The sequence below is a fragment of the Elaeis guineensis genome, chromosome 8 (assembly GCF_000442705.2).
Source record: "Elaeis guineensis isolate ETL-2024a chromosome 8, EG11, whole genome shotgun sequence".
NCBI lineage: Eukaryota > Viridiplantae > Streptophyta > Magnoliopsida > Arecales > Arecaceae > Elaeis > Elaeis guineensis.
Window position 1 is genome coordinate 21,931,220 of NC_026000.2, and position 7,276 is coordinate 21,938,495.

A 7,276-nucleotide genomic window follows, 5' to 3' on the forward strand; every position below is an offset into this window, starting at 1 on the left:
GGAAAGAAAAGAAAAGAAAAAATAAGGAGAAAAAAGAAAGTAAAAAAAGTAAGTATATTTTTTTTTTCTCGATAGTTAAAGAAAATAAAAATAAAAATAAAAAAATATTATATTTTTTATTATTATATTTTTGAAAGAAATTTAATAAATTTAAAAAAATATAAAAAAAAGTTTATCTTATAATTTTTTTATTTTTTTATTTTTATTAATATTTTTTTATTCATAAGAGTTCAATCAGATGGAAGATTTAAATGAAGATTTGAAATAAATTTTAAATTTGTAAGATAATATTAATTTTAATTTTTATTATGAAAGGAATAAGATGAGAATTAAAAAATATTAATTAATTCTTAATTTTTTTCTCTCAATTCCCTTTAATTTTAAAAAAATTATAAATAAAAAAAATTATATTTTTCTTATTTTTTTAATTTATAAACAAATTTTCAACCAAAAAAAATTAAATTCTTTCTCTTCCATGTCTCTCTTTTCTCTCCTACCCTTTTCTCCCAACGAAGGCGTGAGCGTCGAAATCGAATGGCTTCGATCGAGATCTTGAAGGGCGATGTTGGGGGGACTAGAATCGCAGTGGGAGATCGGGTTGGGAGCCACGGCAGAGATCTTGGAGGACAAGTGCGAGAGAACATGGAATGCTCGAAGCAGGGGATGGAAGTGACGTTACTGAGGCAGAAGATCCCTGTGTTGACCTCCAATAATCTCTTGACGTGACAACTCATCTGGTGCATGCCATACGGACGCAGGGAACCACACGGCATGGACCCAGCATTTTTATTTTTATTTTTTTATTTTTGAATTTTTAACGTTATGAGCCTCAAGGCAAAAGAAGACAAAGCGTGCGCTTCTCTCACCCCTTCTTCCAAGCGGAATTATTAGATGGGCGAAATCCATCATGGATACTGTTGCGGTCAATCGCCTCATCGCTCGATCGCCGGGAAACGTGCACCTGCAAAAGGAAGTCCGCACTGACTGGAGGCGGTTCCGGCGGGGATCCTCCGACGGTCAAGTCAGAGAGGTGACTGGACAACAGTGAAATGCAGACAGAGAGCTCTGAGAAAGAGAGAGGAAGAGAGAGAGGGAGGAGCGAGCCTGCGTATGTGAGAGAGACGGACGGATCGACCCTTTGCACTGTTGCCTTCCCCGGTATATATAGTGGAGCACGGTATGGCGCCGTCATTAATGGCGCGGACAAGTGAGGAACTGTCAACTCACTGTAGGCTGTCAGAACCGCCGTGAAAACGTCATGTCGCCGTGTATCCGTCTAATCACCAGGGTTGACCCGGCTCTCGGTGGGACAATGCCCCTAGGTAACTGTGCCGCACGTCCGTGTCAGAGCTGACAGCGTCTGGCGGCCGTACGGTGGTTGGTGGAGTCGGCCGACCCAAGGTCGGTGGCCAGCAGAGTGGCGTCGGACTCCTCCATCGGTCGGCGAGCTTCGTGTGGGTTGGCTACCGGACCTCTGGGTTTAGTCGGTCGGGAATGGACCGTGGAATGGCCGCAGTTAGCCGCTGATGGCGTCTGTCGGCCTGTCGCCCGACCTACGATCGGCCAGTCAGAGTCGTCCGTCGGGCCGTTGGTTAGTCGGTCGGGCTGCCAGACGGTCGGTCGGTCGGGCCGCCAGCCGGTCGGGCCCTCCGATAGTCGGTCGGTCGGTGGGTATCCCCCAACAGTTGCCCCCTTCCACTCCTAAGTCGGGTGGAGAGCTGGCCGATGCCTTCATTCGGGTAGCAAGACCGGGCGACTGGGAGTGGATTTGTCGCATGTGCAGATCCGACCGTACCGCCGGCTGATCCGTTGTCTGACACCTCACGAATCCCAAGTGATCCGAACGTCTAGTCGATGCCAGAAGTCGCGCCGGCGTCCGGTGTCAGACGCCGCGTCTTGTCGTCGTCAGTCGTCACGTCGGTGTCAGAAGATCGGGTGCCGGACGATACGGCGTCAGTCGATCGGATATTCGGCGCCGATCGCGGGTGAGGCGTCCCATCGGGAACGCGGACCGACGCGGGTGGCCGACTGCGGAGCCAACCCCCGCGCGCCGCGTGTCAAGGTGGTTGGCCGGCGCCCGCTCCGGCATTTAATGCGGGCGTCCCGGGATGAAGCGCGCCGAATCCTCAGCCAACCGGTGGGCGCCACGCGTCACGCATCTGGAGGACTTTGGTCGGCGCGGGAGCATCTCGGCCGTCGGTCGGCCCTATATATATAGGACCTCCCGGACCCTGACCCACATTTGCCATTTGCTGGGGAAACTCTGTCCGGGCGATTTCTCGGTCGTCGCGGGCAGAGCTCTTCTCTACTTCCGGAGGGTCCATCGGGTTCGTGGTCCTCCTTCCCCTTCTTGCTTTCTTCTCTTCTTTCTCTTCTTTCGGTTCCTGCACAATGACCAGGAAACCGACTCAGGGAGCTCGGTCGGGGAACCCGACCGACGACACCCGATCGGCTCCGGAAGATGAGGCCTCCTCGCTTTCGGGGCCGAACGTCGATCAGCTTCGGGAGCACTATCGCGTCCCGGAGCAGTTTCGGCTCTCTGCTCCAGGGGCCGGCGGTCGGGTCAACAACCCTCCGCCCGGCGACCTGGCGCTGTATGTTGAGGACCTTCGTGCGGGTCTTCGACTTCCGATTCCGGAGTTCGTCCGGAATCTGTTTGATTACTACGGACTCTGTCCGGCGCAACTGGCGCCGAACTCTGTCCGGCTAATCATTTCTTTCGCGCTGTTGTGTCAGCTCTTGCCGACCAACCCCCGCGTTTCCCTCTTCCAGGCCTTCTTTGTGCTCCGACCCCACCCTAAAGCCCGAGGGTGGTGGCTCTTCAACCCCCGGAAGGGTCTTGCCTTCATAACCGGTCTTCCATCGTCCATTCATGGATGGAAGAACCAGTTCTTCTTTGTCTCCTCTTCCTCCTCTTGGGGCTTTCCTTCTCGCTGGGGTGTACCCCGAACTAAGGCCAACGACAACAGTCGGGTCGACGTGGACGACCGGGAGGACTTCCACCGACTCAAAGACATGTCGGTCCCGAAGCAGAGGGAGCTTGTTACCGAGCAAGCTCTCTATGATGCCGGCCTGAGTCTGGTCCCCCGAATAGGTATCGCCCGATCCCCCAGCTTTTTTTTTTGTTCGGCTTTAGGGTAGTTTCGGTCCGGCCTTTGACATTGGTCGGTTTTGCAGGGACATCGCCGAGAATGAGGCCGACCGACGCCGAAATTCGTCAGTTTGCCGCCGCGAGGAAGAGGCCAGCGTCGGGGGCTGGCCCTTCGCGCCCTTCCAAGAGACCAGCCCCAGTCCCGCCGACCGTGGAGGCGTCGGCGACCGAGGGGTCGGAGCCGATCATAGCCCTCGCGGCTCCGACCGTCCGAGTCGAGGAGAGGCCGACCAAGGAAGTGGCCGAAGGAGTGTCGGCGGTTTCGCCGCCGCGGGTGGAGCCGGATGTCGTTCGGGAAGCCGAACATCGACCGGAGGCGTCCGCTGGCGCAACGGGGGGCGCCGGGTCGAACTCCAGCGTCCCATCGCTGCCAGCCCCGTCGGTCGGGGCAGCTGATCGGGGGAAAGCCCCGATGGAGCCCTCGAAGGAGGAGAGATCAATGCCCCCCAGCGCATACTACCCTGAGGGTGCGTCGGCCTTGGCCGACCACAACCTTGCGAGGAGGTTGTGCCAGGGGATCCTCCTTCCTACCGACGTTCGGTCGTTGCGGTCTCGGCAGGTGACCGAGATGCTGTCGCGGTTCTACCCGTCGATGGTGGAGGTAAGCTTCGCGTCACCTTTTTCCTTAGAAGAATTTTCGTTTGCCACATAATTCTGACAAAGCTTTTTCCCGTCGGCAGCTGATCTTCACCATGTCCGAGTTGGAGGCCGGATACCGAAGGTTCGGCGACGTTCGGGCAGCCTTCAAGGAAAGGTCGGCGGCGGCCGAGGCCGAAAGAATGATGCTGGTCGACCAACTGCAGGAGTCGGTCGACCGGGAGGCCAAGTTGACAGACGAGGTCTCCCGGCTTATGGCCGAACTGAAGTCGGCCAAGAAGGAGGCCAAGCACAAAGGTCGGGTCGTGCGTCGTCTTCGACGCGAACGGGACGGTGCCACCTCCGAACTCCAAGGGGAACGCGAGCAACTTCGGGCCAGCCTGGGGAAGCTCGCGGAAACCGAAGAGGATTTGTCCATCGCCCAAATCGACGCCGAAATTGCCAGGGCCGAGGCGGAGTTGGCGAGGGAGGAGCTGGCCCATACTGAGGATGAAGTACGGTCGGCGAGGGAGTCGGCCGATCGTGCGGTTGAGGACTTCCGGGCCTCCGACCGGTACAAGGAGGAGATGCTCGAGTCGGGCTTCGCCTCCTACCGGATCGGGTTTGAGGACGGTCGGGATGCCGTCCATGCCTTGTACCCGGAGGTGGACGTCAGCCGAGTCGCCCCGCTACTCGCCGAAGAGGAGGGAACCGAAGAGGAGGCCGACCATCTGTCGGGAGGCATCATCCCAACGGAGGAAGCCGTCCCGGAGCAGGAGCCGACCGAAGGTCCCTTGCCGACTGAAGGACATCCTTCTGCCGTTGACCCAGCGCCGCTCACGGTCGAGACGCCGATCCTTCCCGATCCTCCGTCGGTCGAAGAGATTAATCAGGACGAATGATCGGTCCAGCCGACCGTCTTCCTTTTGTCTCTTCTTGAAAATACATGTACTCGGGCTTCGGCCCGACTTTGTAATGTTTTTTGATCAATGAATGAAATTGTCTTCTCTTTTGCTTCTTGTTTGTAATGTTTCTTATCGCTGCAATGTCGAACCCTAGTTGCCAACTTAGAGAAGTCGCCAACTCGGGTAAGTCGGTAGGACTTAACCGGCTTGCACAGCTCCGAAGTAGCTTGCGTCCCGACTTTAGGTCGGTTTCCAATAATTGTAGTCGCCATTCGGGCGCATCTGTCAAGTAGGGAGCCGACCGAACCTAGTGAAGGTTCGGCGGCCGGACCTCCGTAGACGCACTTAGTCGATCATCATCCGGCGCAGTGTCGGGGGCATGATAGTAAGTCGGGTCCCCATGCTCTTGCGTCGAGTTTCGTGTCTTTTGACAGACGGTGGCAAGCCGAGTGTCGTTCAGCCGCCCGTAGGTCGGCCGGCGAGTAGTGGGTGCGACTAAGGTCGCGTCATATGATAGACGGTGGTAAGCCGAATATCCCTCGACCGGCCGTAGCCCGGTCGGAAGTCGCGGCAATAGCCGCGTGGGCTTTTAGCCTTTCTTCGATCGGGGCCCGATCGACCAGTCGACCGATGGATTCTGCCCGAAAATTCGACCGTAGAAGGAGTATGAACCCCCGTCATCGTAGATGCATCGGTCCGTGTAAGGGGCCGATGTGTCGTCGGTGCCAGGTCCGCGTCGATGCGTCGGGGCTGAGCGCCGATCAGTAGTCGAAGGGTTAGAACTCCGATTTTTCAAACTGAAATTGTATTCCAACGATTGAATTACAGAATTCACTGGTAATACAGCTTCAAGTTGTCGGCGTTCCAAGTCCGGGGAATGGGTTTCCCCTCAAGGGTCTCCAGTCGGTAGGCCCTCGGCCCGAAGGTGTCAGCAACCTTGTAGGGTCCTTCCCAGTTGGGAGCCAACTTCCCTTGGTCTAAGGGCTTCGACACCTCCGCCTTCCTCAAGACTAGGTCGCCAGGTTTAAAGAGCTTTGGTCTGACCTTGGCGTTGTAGTACCGGGCGACCCTCTGTCGGTAGGAGGCCATTCGAATTTGAGCCTCATCTCGCAGTTCGGGGAGAAGATCTAGGTCGGCCCTCCGGCTTTCGGAGTTATCCGGCTCGCGGTACTGCTCGACCCTTGAAGATGGCAGGCCAATCTTGAGCGGGATCATGGCTTCTGTCCCGTAGGCCAAACTGAACGGCGACTCTCCGGTTGGGACGCGGGGGGTCGTTCGGTGAGCCCACAGGACGGAGCCCAGCTCGTCGACCCAGAGGCCTTTGGCTTCATTCAGTCGGGTCTTGAGTCCATGGAGCAGGGTTCGATTCGTCACCTCAACCTCGCCGTTGGATTGTGGGTGCCCGACTGAAGTTAGTCGATGATGGATGTGGAACCTGGCGCAGAAGTCCTTGAAGTCTCGGTTGTCGAATTGCCGTCCGTTGTCGGTGATGATGGTGTGCGGCAATCCGAACCTGAAGATGATGGACTTTTGGACGAAGTCCTCCATCTTCCGCTCGGTGATCTGCGCCAAGGGCTCGGCCTCGACCCACTTCGTGAAGTAGTCGATGGCGACAACGATGAACTTCCTTTGGCCCGACGCCGGTGGGAAGGGGCCGAGAATATCGACTCCCCACTGAGCGAAGGGCCATGGAGCGACAATGGGAGTGATTTGGCTGGCCGGTTGGTGCTGAATATTGGCATACTTCTGACATGGCTCGCACCTTCGGACCAACTCTGCCGCATCCTTCCTCATGGTCGGCCAGTAGTAGCCCTGTCGTAAGACCTTGAAGGCTAAGGACTTGCCCCCCAAGTGATTCCCACAAATTCCTTCGTGAACCTCTCGGAGGGCGTAGTCAGCGTCGGTCGGTCCCAAGCACCTGAGCAGAGGGAGGGAGAACGACCTCTTGTAGAGTCGGTCGTCCATGATCACGTATTGCGACGCCGACCATCGGAGTCGCTTGGCCTCCGTGGGGTCTTCGGGACTGGTCCCGTCGGACAAGTACCGGACGATCGGGTCCATCCAACTTGGTTCGGACGTTAGCTGCTGCACTTCTTCGACCCGATCGATGCTCAGCTGCTGGAGGTTTTCGACAAACGTCCAACCCAAAGAATCATAGGCCGACGTTGCCAATCTGGAGAGAGCGTCGGCACGGGCGTTCTCCGTCCTGGGGATGTGGGAGATCTCGAAATGCCCGAAGCGGGCCACGAGATCCTTTACCTTCTGAAGATACTTGATCATGGTCGGATCTCGCGCCTCGAAGTCGCCCTTGACCTGCCCCACGATCAGTTGAGAGTCGGAGAATGCCCGGAGGCTGTCGACGCCCAGTTCCCTCGCCATCCTCAAGCCCGCGAGGAGTGCCTCGTATTCGGCTTGATTGTTGGAGGCCTTGAAGTCGAACCGGAGGGCGTACTCGGTGACTACCCCATCCGAATTCGTGAGCAGGAGCCCGGCCCCGCTTCCCTGAGCGTTGGAGGCTCCGTCGAGGTGAAGTACCCAGGTGGAGATCGGGTCTGGCTCAGAGACCGACTCTCGTCCCGGGCATTCGGCTCCCGACCTTCGGTCGGTCGTCGGGCATTCAGCGATGAAGTCGGCCAAGACCTGG